Raw genomic sequence first — 16,178 nt, forward strand, 5'->3', positions numbered from 1 at the left:
AAATAAATAAGTGGTTTTGGGAAACTCAAGTTCTATCTCACTCGAGTCATTCTCCTCGTTCAACATTGATTTATACATTTCTTTCCGTAGTCTCGGTCTGAAGAAATGGAAGTTCTGAATTCAAAGTTGTCAATAAAATCTGAAATGACATATTCGACATGTACAATATCAATATACCATCCAAATCAAATCTGTTCTGATCAATCTTACTCTGATTCAAAATCAACGGCATAACGGCACTAGAATGATGTCCTCGGTAACTCAACAATACGAGATATCAATTACAATTCATAACCAATAGCCAATACAATCCATAGTTAATCAATAATCGCAATTTCAATACCAAATCTGTATATCTCAATCATATCAATTCTGAAAATCATAACAATTGCATAAACAGTCTGTTCTTCGATCTGACTTCGAATATACGATTACTGATATCACTAGAACACATAATAATAATCAAATCACAATTCCTCCAAAATCATAATTTCAAATCATATCAGAAATCAATAAAACTTACGTCTTGTAGTAGCTGTCGACGAGCGAATCACAGAACTGTGTTCGGATCAAAAATCTGATAACCGGATCTTTCAAAATCACGATTCTAAAATAAAATGAAGCTTGAGGGTTTTCAATGGAATCTCGGTGCCTTCTCCGCAGAATTCTGAAGTTGGAAATGAAAGATTAACATTTAAGTTGCATGGTGATGACAAGTGTCCCACTCAAATCCCATTAGTTGCACTTTAGCCCCTGAAATCTTTACTATTTGCAATTTGGTCCTCACAACTCTTTTTAATTCAATTTCAATCATATGGAATTGTAACACCATGGAATATGACTCAACATTCCAAAATTCATAAATTAAATAATCTCGGATTAAAATGATAAAATCTCGGGTCTTAAAATTCTCCCCTCCCCCCCTGAGACATGATTTCGTCCTCGAAATCGCAGAAAATCAAATCACATAAGATAAGAAGATATAACAGAAGCTAAAATAAAAGACTCACATCAGTTAAATAACTATGGGACTTCCTGTCTCATATCTGATTCAGTCTCCCAGGTATCTTCCTCAATGCCATGACGACTCCACTGGACTTTCACAAGCGGAATAGTCTTCGTTCTGAGCTGCTTTTCTTTACGATCAAGAATCTGAATAGGTTTCTCAACATAACTCAGACTTTCATCAAGTTCGGCCTCGTCTGGCTGAATAATATGAGAATCATCAGGGAGATATTTCCGCAGCATAGATACATGAAAGACATCATGTATTACAGATAGAGAAGGCGGAAGAGCAAGTCGATAAGCACGAGTACCAATCTTCTCCAGAATCTCATAAGGACCAATGTAACGAGGAGACAACTTCCCTCGTTTGCCAAATCTGATAATGCCTATGAAAGGAGAAATCTTAAAAAATACTCTATCTCCTTGCTCAAACTTTAGAGGTCGGCGTCGAATATTCGCATATTTGGCCTGTCTGTCCTGAGCTGTCTTCATTCTCTTCTGAATCAGCTTCACTTTTTCAGTCATATCTCTAATCATATCGGGTCCAAACTCAGGTACCTCAGAGATATCATCCCAATAGAGAGGGGATCTGCACTTCTTGCCATACAATGCTTCAAACGGTGTCATCTCTATACTCGTCTGATAACTGTTATAAGAAAACTCACAAAGTGGCAAAGAATCTTGCCAACTAGTGCCAAAATCTAGCACTACAGCTCTAAGCATATCCTCCAATGTCTGGATAGTCCTCTCTGACTGACCATCTGTCTGAGGATGATATGCAGTACTCAAATGTAATGTAGTACCCAGAGCCTGCTGCAAACTGTGCCAAAAGTGTGAAGTAAATCGAGGATCATGATTTGATACAATCAACTTCGGCACACCATGCAATCTGACCACTTCTCTGACATAAATCTCTGACATCTGGTCATATCTGTACGTCATTCTGTACGGAATAAAACATGATGATTTGGTCAATCTGTCAATAACGACCCAAATCGCATCACAACCTCGGGAGGATCGCGGTAACTGCGTCACAAAATCCATGGAAATGTGATCCCATTTCCATTCTGGAATCGATAAGCTATGCAGTAGACCTCCTGGTTTCTTTCTCTCTGCTTTCACCTGTTAGAAATTCAAACATTTAGATACAAAATCTATGACATCTGATTTCATCTATTTCCACCAAAACTGTCTTTTCAAATCATTATACATTTTTTTGCCACTAGGATGAATGCTAAATCGACTGCTGTGCGCTTCTGTCAATATCTGCTGTCTCAACTCTGAAACATCCGGCACAACAATACGATTATTCACATATAGTACATCATCATGAACCTGATATTCTGATTGATGACCTGATCTGACCATCAACATCGAGTTCTGAACATTCTGATCTACTTTCTGTGCTTCTTTGATTCAAACAATCAGTTCTGGCTCATCTTGAATAGCATACAATCTCAAAGATTGACAATATGTCTCAAATACTAATCCAGAAAGACAACAATCTTCAATTAAATTTGAAACACCAATAGTCGATAAGGATAAAGAACATACCTTTTGACTCAGTGCATCAGCTGCTGCATTCGACTTTCCCGGATAATATTTGATTTCATAATCAAAATCTTTCAACAAATCAAGCCATCTTCGTTGCCTCATATTCAATTCAGACTGTGAAAACCGATATTTCAAGCTTTTATTATCAGAATATATCTCAAACTTCTCACCGTACAGATAGTGTCGCCATATCTTCAATGCAAACACGATAGCAGCCAATTCAAGATCATGAATCGGGTATCGAGTCTCATGTGGCTTCAACTGTCTCGAAGCATATGCAATAACATGCCCTCGCTGCATCAAAACACAACCCAATCCTCTGTGGGAAGCATCACAATAAACAACGAAATCACCAGTACCTGAAGGAATCGTCAACACCGGAGCACTGGTCAATCTCTTCTTCAGCTCTAGAAAACTGGATTCACCCTCCTCTGACCAAACAAATGGAGCATTCTTCTGAGTCAGTTGCGTAATAGGTTTAGCAATACTGGAGAAATCTTTAATGAATCGTCGATAATATCCTGCTAAACCCATAAAGCTGCGTATCTCTAGCACAGATGTCGATCTCGACCAACTGATCACGGCCTCGACTTTACTAGGATCAACAGAAATCCCATCACCAGATATGATGTGACCCAAAAATACAACATGTCTCAACCAAAACTCACATTTGGACAGTTTGGCATATAATTTCTCAGCCCTCAATGTTCTCAAAAAAATTCTCAAATGTTCAGCATGGTCAATCATATTCTTCGAATATATCAGAATATCATCAATAAAAATAATCACAAACTCATCAAGATATTTCTGAAACACACGGTTCATCAATCCCATAAATACAGCTGGAGCATTTGTAAGACCAAATGGCATGACAATAAACTCATAGTGTCCATACTTGATTCTGAAAGCTGTCTTCGAGATATCAGAGTCTCTGACTCTCAGCTGATGATATCCATATCTCAGATCGATCTTGGAATATACAGAAGAACCCTGCAACTGATCAAACAAATCATCAATGCGAGGCAATGTATATTTGTTCTTTACCGTAGCCTTGTTCAGTTGCCGGTAGTCAATGCAAAGTCTCATTGAACCGTCTTTCTTTCTCACAAACAGTACTGGAGCACCCCAAGGAGAAACACTCGGTCTGATGTAACCCTTGGCCAGTAAATCTTCCAACTGGTCTTTCAACTCTTTCAATTCTATCGGTGCCATTCTGTATGGAGCTCTAGAAATCGGAACGGTACCTGGTACCAATTCGATGCTGAAGTCTATCTCTCTGACTAGAGGCAAGCCCGGAATCTCATCTGAGAAGACGTCAGCAAACTTACATACCACTGGCAAATCTGCCAATGCTGGGCTCCATTTCAGTATGTCTACTGAATACACAAGGAATCCCTCTGCTCCTTTCTGTAACAATCGAGTCATAGATAACGCAGATATCAAAGGAATTCTAGCTCTAGAACCCTTATCGTAGAATTTCCACTCATCAGCCCTGTCAGGTCTGAATCTCACAATCTTATGGAAACAATCAACGGTAGCTCTGTACTTGGTTAGCATATCAATACCGATAATGCAATCAAAATCAGACAACCCAAGTACAATACAATCTAACTCAATCTCATGCTCATCATACCACAGTATACAAGATCTAACAGATGTCACTGATATAAGACCTCTCCCTAAAGGCGAAGAGACAGATATTACAGTAGATAATAACTCAACAAACAAGGAATGCATCAATGCAAATCGCTCAGATATGAATGTATGAGATGTACCAGTATCTATCAATACATAAGCAGGATAACCACTAAGAGAATAGTTACCTGCAACAACATCATCAGGTGCGTCCTGGGCCTGTTCTTCAGTCAAAGCAAAAACTCTGGCCTGCTGTCTAGGAGGCTGGCTAACAGTCTGGCTTCCTCCAGGCCTTGGCTGTGACTGGGTAGATGGTGCTGGCTGGAAAGAGTGAACATCAGATGTTTGTCTACCAGTATGAGCTACTGATCCAGATGATTCTGCACCCTGGGATCTCTAAGAATCTCTCTGTGGACAGACTCTGGCAAAATGTCCACCACAAGTTCTGTAATAGGCCCCTGTATAACTCTGTCGGGAACCACTGGAGCTAGATGAACTGCTCCCTGACTTCTTAAACTGTTTCGCTCTGACTTTCAGCTGATCTCTCTTGCAACTGCTGCTGCTGCCACTCTCAAATCTAGGAGGAGGTTGTTGGAACTGCATTGAGGGTGGTTGTTGTGGTCTTGGTGCTGGTGTGATATACGAAGCTCCTTTCTGTCTAATCAGACCGGATTCGGCTCGCTTTGCTCTGTTCACGGCATCAGCAAATTTATTCGGTCTCCCAGTGTTCACCAATGTAAATATTTCAGGATTCAGACCATTAATGAACTGATCAGCAACAGCTTCGTCATTCTCAGCTACATGTGGAGCAAATCGTAATAGGGTAGAGAAATTGGCCACATACTCTTCAATATTCAATTGACCCTGTCTCAAGTTTGCAAAATCTGCACCCTTGTCATTTCTGTACAATACTGGAAAGAATCTTTGATAAAATTCAGTTTTAAACACTCTCAAAGTAATCACTGTACCTCGATACTCCAAGGCCTTCTTTGTTGTGAGCCATCAATTCTTTGCGACGTCATGCAACTGGTGCCCAATCAGTCTAACTCTGCGCTCATCAGTATAGTCAAGTGAATCAAATAATATCTCAATATCATCAAGCCAGCTCTCGCAGTCAACTGAAGTCTCAGTACCCTTCAGAGTCGGTGGATGGAATGACTGAAATCTCTTTAGCAATGTTTCCATCGGTGTTGCTGTCACATCCATCGGATTCGCAGAGGTACTGCCCTGTTCTGGTAAAGGACGCAAAGAAACTGCGGCTCTTCGAGGAGGCATATCTGATTATCAAAATAATTAGTAATCAATATATATATATATATATATATATATATATATATATTAAATATGTTTCAGTCCTCCTCTGATCAAGAATAGGTTCTGATTCATTCTCAATAATACAAGTTACCAATCAAATCAGATAATAAGGTAAACATGTAATATTTAAAGTTATAAAACATGCTATCCATTCAGAAGCAGGAAAGAAAACTCAATTTACCCCGCTCACTCTATTCTATCTCAATCTAAAGGATCTATCGCTCTGATACCACCTATTGTGGGGACCCGGACGCTAATCATCTTCTTAATCGTTCTTTGGGAATATTTGGATCAATTAATTAAACTGGGTCTAATTTTTTTTTAATTGGGTCCTGTATAAACAAGTGTACAAATCTATACAACAAGTTATATTCTATTTTATTTAAATACACGATCAGTGCAATATCTACATCATGATCTAAAGTACAAAATCTGTTCAAAGTACAATCATAAACAAACTAGTGTCATCTCAATCACATAACCAGTGATAAACTACTAGTTCTACGTCTAAATCCGGAATCACCACTTTAATCACCATCTCTCATTCTCTTCTTGACCCTGATCCTGTCCCACCTGTTGTCATGCACACATACAAACACAACAACAGCCGGATAACTCCGGCGAGAATAGAATTCTCAGTATAAACAATGTATACATGCAATGTAAAAAATCATAAACATTTATTAAAAGCATGAATCATAATCTGAAACATAAATCGATACAAACATGTAACATAATCTATGAAACATAATCGATACAAGTCTGTAAATCAAGCTCTGACTCTTATTCTTTGACTCGACTAAATCTGGCCTAGTCTAGAGATCCTGGTTGAATAAGAACGCAACAATTCACCTACTCTCCTCAGCTAGATGGTGGTACGTTCTTATTCCCAGACTTTGGTACACTATATCGAATATCTGCAATAGAAGCTGATCTTCATTCTAAGCAACATCGATATAAACCAAACGTCCAGTGACCTGGCACCTCTGCCAATAACTCTGTCACGACTTGGCACATCTGCCAAAGACTCTCTATCTCAAATCAATCGTCTAATCCATGCTTTCTATAAATCAATAGAACAAGCATATATAAATGCAATGAATTCAAATATCTGAAAACAATAGCAAATAAATAAGTGGTTTTGGGAAACTCAAGTTCTATCTCACTCGAGTCATTCTCCTCGTTCAACATTGATTTATACATTTCTTTCCGTAGTCTCGGTCTGAAGAAATGGAAGTTCTGAATTCAAAGTTGTCAATAAAATCTGAAATGACATATTCGACAGGTACAATATCAATATACCATCCAAATCAAATCTGTTCTGATCAATCTTACTCTGATTCAAAATCAACGGCATAACGACACTAGAATGATGTCCCCGGTAACTCAACAATACGAGATATTAATTACAATTCATAACCAATAGCCAATACAATCCATAATTAATCAATAATCGCAATTTCAATACCAAATCTGTATATCTCAATCATATCAATTCTGAAAATCATAACAATTGCATAAACAGTCTATTCTTCGATCTGACTTCGAATATACGATTACTGATATCACTAGAACACATAATAAAAATCAAATCACAATTCCTCCAAAATCATAATTTTAAATCATATCAGAAATCAATAAAACTTACGTCTTGTAGTAACTGTCGACGAGAGAATCACAGAACTGTGTTCGGATCAAAAATCTGATAACCGGATCTTTCAAAATCACGATTCTAAAATAAAATGAAGCTTGAGGGTTTTCAATGGAATCTCGGTGCCTTCTCCGCTGAATTCTGAAGTTGGAAATGAAAGATTAACATTTAAGTTGCATGGTGAAGACAAGTGTCCCACTCAAATCCCATTAATTGCACTTTAGCCCCTGAAATCTTTACTATTGGCAATTTGGTCCTCACAACTCTTTTTAATTCAATTTCAATCATATGGAATTGTAACACCATGGAATATGACTCAACATTCCAAAATTCATAAATTAAATAATCTCGGATTAAAATAATAAAATATCGGGCCTTACACAATATTTGGTCTGAAAGTAGCCTGGTCCAGACACAACCTTCCGTGATAGACCAAGGGACACAAAGTTTCCTAATGGGTGCACACATAATACTTCGAAAATAATAATAATAAAAATTATTTTCTAAATAAATTTTGTCCAAAAAGCTTCATACGGTCAAGAAACCTCACCGAGCTGGTCGGCCGCACGCACGTGTGTTTCATCGAGACCTAGCCTATCAGCGTCTTCTATCTTTCAAAAACTTCTAGTTTCCCTAAGGTCTAATCTCATAGTTCAAACTTGGATCTAAAAAGGAAGATAAAACTTGGTTTGACTTCTAATTTGAGACATTTTCATGTCCTATTTAATTCAATATTCCAATTTTCTTTTACTCTTTCGAATGCTTATTTTAAGCAAGCATTCTATTCTAATTAAAGAAAGACAATTGTTCAAATTCATATATACAATTTTAAAAAACTTAATTTAGACCGTTTTTGACATTTAACACATTCGAGCAACATGTAGCTTAAACTAATCACTTTAAGGTTTGACCTTTTAGTTGCACACTATACGACTCTCTTTTCTCTTTAGTCACTGCGCTTGCTTATCTTACTCTAAATAGTCTCATTAATATTATACCGAGTAATACTGTATCTACTTTAATATATCGAAATATTAAGTATTTTTTTGTAAAAAAATGACTTATATCAAAAGAAAAAAGACGTGTAGTAAATAACGACGTTCATAGCCTACATTTTTGAAAAATGATACAGGCACCGCCTCAACTTTAGAAAATTGAGACCCGCTTGTACCTTTTATTTTGGCTCTTGAGCTCTTGATAAACTCGTTGATGATATGAGAAATTGCTATAAATAGCAATGATTGAGGTTCCTAAGCACACACCTCATAAGAACAAAAATACACCATTTACAGAGAGTTGAGGTGCTTAGAAGACATCAATTAGAGGAAAACAGAAAACTTACAAATTATTCGATGGCCGGAGGAACACTCGATATGCTTCCGTATATTGTTTATCATGTTCATAGATGTGTAAAAACATGATTTTTTCAGAAAAAATTTAACATTTGGTATTAGAGTCGTGATACCTCTTTCTTGAAAAGCGAATATCATGAAACTTAAGAAACTAACTATTTATGAAAGTTTTGCGTAAGAAACTTGAAATTTGAACTTCGAACATAATAATATTAAGAAATTTACCTGGAAATTTCTTCGGAAAATTTTGTTATCGGTTGCACTTGAAATTCTACTTTGAAGTTTTGAAAACTAAATAAAATTTCTGAATTTGGAAATGTAACCAGCAATTGAAATCAAAATATCAGAAGAAGAAAGCGTGAAGAAGATAATTCAACAATTGAAGTGCAATCACGTGCAAGTGCGTGTGTTGAATTATTAAAGATTTTGAAATTATTAAAAAAAAGACACACAATTGAAGTTTTTATTTGTTCGATGGTAGGTAAATGCATTATTTATTTATTATTATTTAAAAAAAAATTAAAAATAAAAAATAAATAATAATTAATATATTATTAAGTTATATGTATAATTAGATATACGTTAGCATTTGGATAATATGTGCACATTAAAATGGTTCTAAAATTTATGTATAATTTAATTTGTGCATAATTTTTTTTTTATGTATATATGCAATATTAAGTGGAATAATATTAATACATTCAAATTAAAATCATAAATGTGGATAATTAAGTTAAATAGTAATTATAAGGTTATGTAAGAAAACATGATATGAGGGAGTTCTTCATAGATTAGTTTAAACTATCTTGACTTGTCACTAGTCTCCCTGATGAACGTTGCTTTGTTTAGGAGCTAGGTATTTAAAGGGTCTTAGCCTTACCTATCTTTCTTGGGAGCACTCTTGGAAGTGTTGATTGTGTCACTAAATAATTATTATATAAAACATTAAGTAAAGACAAAATTTTGTTCAATGAACTATATAACATATAATTTTAAATAATTAAGAAATAGCCACATCATCCTTAATTATGAAAAATTATGCATTAAGTAAATTTGGATCACATAATGGACATCAATTGTAATTAATTATATAAACACAATAAATTTTACCACACAAGAGTTTTTGTTATATTTATATAACTACTTAAGTTGAAATATCAAAATTATATATATATTTTTAAATTTACCATAGGAGTTAAGGAAAAATTTATTTTGATAGTTTTATCATAAAGTTCCAGAAAAATCTTATTGAATTAAAATTTTAGCCCACATACAAATTTTATGTCACTAGATTTTTAAAACATGATTTACATTGGTAAAAAATTATATTACCTCAAAATTTTAAAAATAATAAGCATATTATATATTTATGCAATTATGCAACATGCGAGTTTTTCCGATATGAAATGTGACATTTTTGAACTGAAGGGCGATAATTATAAAATATGAAAGAAAGAATTTTTCTTCAATTGAGGTGGATGGATATTAATTATACTATACGAAAAGACGAATCATCTGCTATTACTGAAAACAACACTCCAGATGATGTTGATCTTTATGAAAAATGTGAGCGATCTAATCGACTCTGCGTAATATTCATAAAGACCAAAATCTCTGCTGGTATGTGTGGTTCCATTAATCAGCATAATTATGAAAAAAATTACTGAAGGCAATTGATGAACAATTTCAGTCTTCAGATAAGGCACTTGTGAGCACCATAATTATGGAATTGTCTTCATTAAGTCTCACTAGTGTGAGAGGTGTGCGAGAGCACATTATGAAAATGCGGGACATAGCGGCTTGATTCAGGACACTTGAAGTGGAAATGTCTGAAATGTTTCTTGTGTACTACATTTTATGTACTCTTCCACAACAACATGGACCCTTCAAAATTTCTTACAACGCACATAAATATAAGTGGCTAATAAATGAATTAATGACCGTGTTTGTTCAAGATGAAGAAATGTCGTTAATAAAAACGAGTGATAATATTTTTGTTGCTACACAAGGAAAGTATAAGAAGCAAACCAAAGTCAAGGGAAAAGAGAAAGGAATAATTCCACCCCAACCTGACATCAAGAAAGAATCCAATTGTTTCTTCTGTAAAAAGACATGACATATGAAGAATGATTGCACTAAATTTAAAGATTGACTTGAAAAGAAAGGTAGTCATATTTCATTTGTCTGTTATGAATCTAATATGATTGATAGGATTTATAACACTTGGTGGATTGATTTTGGTTCTACAATCCATGTTACAAATATATTGGAAGATATGCAAAGCCTAAGGAAACCTCTAGGAAATGAGCGAAACATCTATTTAGGAAACAAGATTTCTTCGCATGTGGAGGAGGCTATTGGGACTTGCTGCCTTATATTGGATAGTGGTTTTATTTTAAAATTGAAAAAGACATTTTATGTTCCTAGTTTTTCTAAGGAATTTAATTTCAGTTTCAAGTCTTGTATCTCTTGGTTATTCTTTTCATTCTTTGGATAAATTAATAAATTTATTTTATAAATCAAATATTTTTGAAAATTAAATAGTATAATGATTGATGATCTTTTCTTTATTTTTTTACAAAATAATAACACCAATATGCATGTTCAACGAGGTATTAAAAGATGTGTTATATGTAGATTGGGACACATCTCCATTGAGAGGATTAAAAGATTAGTGAATGATGGAGCACTTAGTACTTTATATTTTACTGATTTTGAGACTTGTGTGAACTACATAAAGAGAAAGCAGACTAATAAGTCCAAAAAAAGGTGCCAAGAGGAGTACAAAAATATTAAAAATCATACATTAAGATATTTGTTGCCCAGATATAGACGTGCAAAGTCCGAATTTCATCTACTTCATTGATGATTACACACAATACATGTATATCTTCATATTTGATAAAAAAACGAAGCACTTGGAGCTTTTAAGGTTTTCAAGGCTGAAGTGGAGAAGCAATGTGAAAAACAAATTAAGATCGTGAGAACAGATAGAGGTGGAAAATATTACGATAATGGACAGACACCTGATCCATTTGCGAATTTTCTCCAAGAACATGAGATTGTTGCCTAATATACTATGTCTGGTTCTCAGGACCAAAATGACATAGCTGAGAGGAGAAATCGAACATTATTGGACATGGTGAGGAGCATGTTTAGTAGCTCCAAACTTCCTAAATCCTTGTGGACTAAAGATTTTAAGACAACAATATATATATTAAATCGAATTCCAACTAAGACTCTCTCAAAGACGCCATTTGAATTATTTAAAAGTTAGAAACCGAGTTTGCAAAATATATACGTTTGGAGTTGTCCTTCAGAAATAAGAGTTTATAACCGACATGAAAAGAAACTAGACCCAAGGACTATAATTAGATATTTCATCGGGTATGACGACAAATCCAAAGGGTGCAGATTCTATTGTCCATCTCACAACACTAGATTTCTGTAATCAAGAAATGCAAAATTTCTTGAGAATTATTTGATTAGTGGGAGTGATCATTCAAATAAAATTGTTATTGAGAAATATCACATTAATTCACTACCCTCTTATTCAAATGATAGATTGTTCGTTATTCACATCCCTCAAGACAAAACAGGTGTTAGGTGACCGGTTACTGAAGTTCCACAAATCGTTGATGAAAATCCAGTAGATCAAGTTGCTAATGAAAAATAACAAGAAATTTTTTTATCAACCAACAACCTAATGAGATCTACTAGAATAAGAAGATCGACTATATCTAGTGATTATGTTGTGTATTTACAAGATCGGACTTTAACATTGGTGCTGAAAATGATCCTGAAACGTTTTTACAAGCCATGAGTTGCAATGAGTCAAAATTATTGTTTAATGCTATGAAAGAAGATATGAATTCCATGGCATTTAATGGAGTCTTGGATCTTGTTCAGTTGTCCGATGGTGTAAAAGCGATTAGATGTAAATGGATCTTCAAAACAAAGAAAGACTCATTAGGCAACATTGAAATATATAAAGCAAAACTCGTAGCTAAATGATTCACTCAGCAGGAACGAATCGACTACAATGAGACTTTTTCTCCTATATCTAAAAAACATTCTCTCCATATCATTCTAGCATTAGTTGCACATTTTGACTTAGATTTATAACAAATGGATGAGGTTCAATCTAAATGATTCTTCTCTAATAATGGCGAAAACTTGGTATGTAAGCTTAAGAAATCCATATATGGATTGAAACAAGTTTCACATCAATGGTACTTGAAATTTCATGATGTTATCTCTTCATTCGGATTCGTAGAGAACATCATATATCAATATATATACCAGAAGGTCAGTGAGAGTAAGATTTGTTTCCTTATTCTATATGTAGATGATATATTACTTGCAACCAATGACAAGGGTTTGTTATATGAGGTGAAACAATTTCTCTCCTAAAACTTTGATATGAAGGATATGGGCGATTCATTTTATGTCATTGACATTAATTAAGATACATAGAGAATGAATTATAGGTATTCTAGGTCTGTCTCAGAAACCTATATCAACAAAGTTTTAGAGAGATATCGGATGAAAGATTTTTCACCAAGTATAGCTCTGATTGTGAAATGAGATAAGTTCAATTTAAGCCAATGCTCAAAGAATGATCGAGTGAGAACAAATGAAAAAAATTCCTTATGCTTCTTCTGTTGGAAGTTTGATGTATGCTTAGGTTTGCACTAAACTTGACATTGCATTTGTTGTTGGGATGTTAGAAAGATATCACAGTAATCCAGGTTTAGACCACTGGAAAGCTATAAAGAAAGTGATGAGGTATCTTCGAGGGACAAAAGATTATATGCTTATGTTTAGATAACTGAGAATTTAGAAGTAATTGGCTACTCTGATTCAGACTACGCTGGTTGTATTGATTCACGAAAATCCACTTTAGGATATATTTTCATGCTAGCTGGTGGAGCTATATCTTGGAGAAGTGCAAAGCAGACATTGACTCCTTTGAACTCTACTTCCACTATGGAAGCTAAGTTCGTAGCTTGTTTTGAGGTAACGTCACATGATGTATGATTGAAAAGTTTCATTTCTAGGCTTAGAATTATGGATTCTATATCTAGGCCATTAAAAATATATTGTGACAATTCAGCTGTTGTTTTTATGGCTAAAAATAACAAAAGTGGTAGTCGAGGCAACAACATTGACATTAAGTCTTTAGCCATAATATAACGAGTTAAAGATAAGAAATTAATTATCGAGCACATTAGCACTGAAATGATGATTGCAGATCCTTTAAAAAAAGGCATGCCACCATTGAAATTTAAGGATCATACAGAAAAATGAGACTTAGTTTTTTTTACGTAATTTTGTTGTAAGAACAATTTAATTAAACCTTGATATGATATTTTCTCATATTTGTTGTCCACACATTCATTGATCCGAGAAATATTAACAAAATTGGATCTCGAATAAACATAATGTTTGTTCATTAAGTTATACAGATTTGAGATACATTGTGCATTGTAAACATGGAAGATAATACTCGCTTTTAGAGGACATGTCTCCATGATTTATGTGTTTTGTTTTCTCATATGGTAAAAAAGATATATGGGCCAAGTGGGACAATGTAAGAAAAAATGGCTCATATCAAAAGAAGAAAAGACGTGCAGGAAATGGCAACGGCCATAACCTATATTTTTTAAAAACGGTACATGCACCGCCTCAACTTTAGAATATTGAGACGCGTATGTGCATCTTCTTTTGACTTTCGAGCTCCCGATAAACTCATTGATGATATGAGAAATTCCTACAAATAGCAGTGATTGAGATCCCTAAGCACATACATCATAAAAAAATATACATCTACAGAGAGTTGGAGTGCTTAGAAGGCATCAATCGGAGGAAAACTGAAAACTTACAAATTATTCGATAGCTGGAGATATATAACACTTGATCTGCTTCCGCATATTGTTTATCATGTTCATAGACGTGTAGAAACATGTTTTTTGATAAAAAAAAAAATCTAACATTTTTAGATATAAAATTTTAATATATAATAGTACTAGATATTCCAAAAAATAATAAAATACTTCGGAAGCTTTGAAAAGCTAATATAATATACATAGATTTAACGGCTTCACGCTAGTATCATAGAGTAGAACAGTATTTTAATGTTTAAAAATAAAAAGTGCATCAAATTATTTAAAAGTTGGACAAATAATAATATTGTTGAAAATGTGAAAAATATTTGTGTTGAAAATTATAATGTTGAAAATTAGGTAAAATTATGTGTTGAATATTGAAAATTAGTGTGTGATGATGTATGTAATGATGAAATTGTTTTTGGATTGTTTTCCAAAGAAATCCTATAAATAGGTCTCCATTTGTAAATATTTGAGTCAATTGAGTTGAGAGAAAAATATTATAAAGTGTGTAGTTTGATAATTTTGAGAGTTTGAGATTTTTACTTTTTACCATAAATTTTTACTTTTTCACAACACGTTGTCAGCACGAAGCTCTAAAAGTTCTCCATATTTTTCCAAGCTGCAAAACAGAAGAAAAAGGTAACAAAAGTAATAATATTTATTTTACTGTTTATTTATTCATTGTATATATATTTAATATATAATATAATGTTATTCAGAAATAATAAAAATAAATTTTTCGAAAACTTGTTATAAATCTTGGGAGGATGTTAAGACGACATCCCACACTCCCGGTAAGGGATACGACAAGTATAAAAGCCTATAAGATTTTTAAACAAAATAACTTGTCACACCGCATTATAATAATGTGATATGATATACATAATTATTTAAACATGACTAATATTATATACATCATATTATTACCATAAAATTATACAAATGCATACATTTATTTTTTTGTACACCAACGGTCATAAACGATAACAAAACGGCTAGTTTTTGCCCTATAAATATGATCTCAATAATACATTCAATCACTCCAACTTTCACTTCTTCTCTAAAAATTATTCTTCATCAAATTTTCGAAGAAGATGGCTTTCTCAAAGATATTTTTAATTATTTTGGTTATCATACTCACGAGTCTTGTATTTATTGGAGAATATCCTCCTCGTGTGTTTTCTTTATTTTTACGAATTTTTGTACTTGTTGTTTATCCATTACTTTGTATTACAATATTCATTAACTAATAAAATGCATCGTAAATTTTTTTTAGTACCACCATGACAAACTTGGCAAAGCTCGAATTCATTGCTCTTGATATTACGGGGAAAAATTATATGCCATGGACTCTCGATGTAGAAATGCATCTTGAGTCATTGGGTCTAAGTGAGACCATAAAAGAAAATGACATATCGACATCACAAGAAAAGGCAAAAGCCATGATATTTTTGCGTCGACATCTCGACGAGAGATTGAAATGTGAATATCTAATTGAAAAGGATCTCATGGCTTTGTGGAAAAGATTAAAAGAAAGATTCGAACATATAAGGGAAGTTATACTTTCGACCGCCCGAGATGAATGGAATACGTTGAGATTCCAAGATTTTAAAAAAGTCAGTGATTACAACTCGGTGATGTATAGAATAATCTCGCAATTGAAATTCTGTGGGCACGAGATTACTGAATTGGAAATGCTTGAAAAAATATTTTCCACTTTTCACGCATCGAATATAACTCTACAACAACAATATAGAATGCATGGATTTTCGAGAT

The sequence above is a fragment of the Primulina tabacum genome, chromosome 2 (genome assembly GCF_025594145.1).
Source record: "Primulina tabacum isolate GXHZ01 chromosome 2, ASM2559414v2, whole genome shotgun sequence".
Taxonomy (NCBI): domain Eukaryota; kingdom Viridiplantae; phylum Streptophyta; class Magnoliopsida; order Lamiales; family Gesneriaceae; genus Primulina; species Primulina tabacum.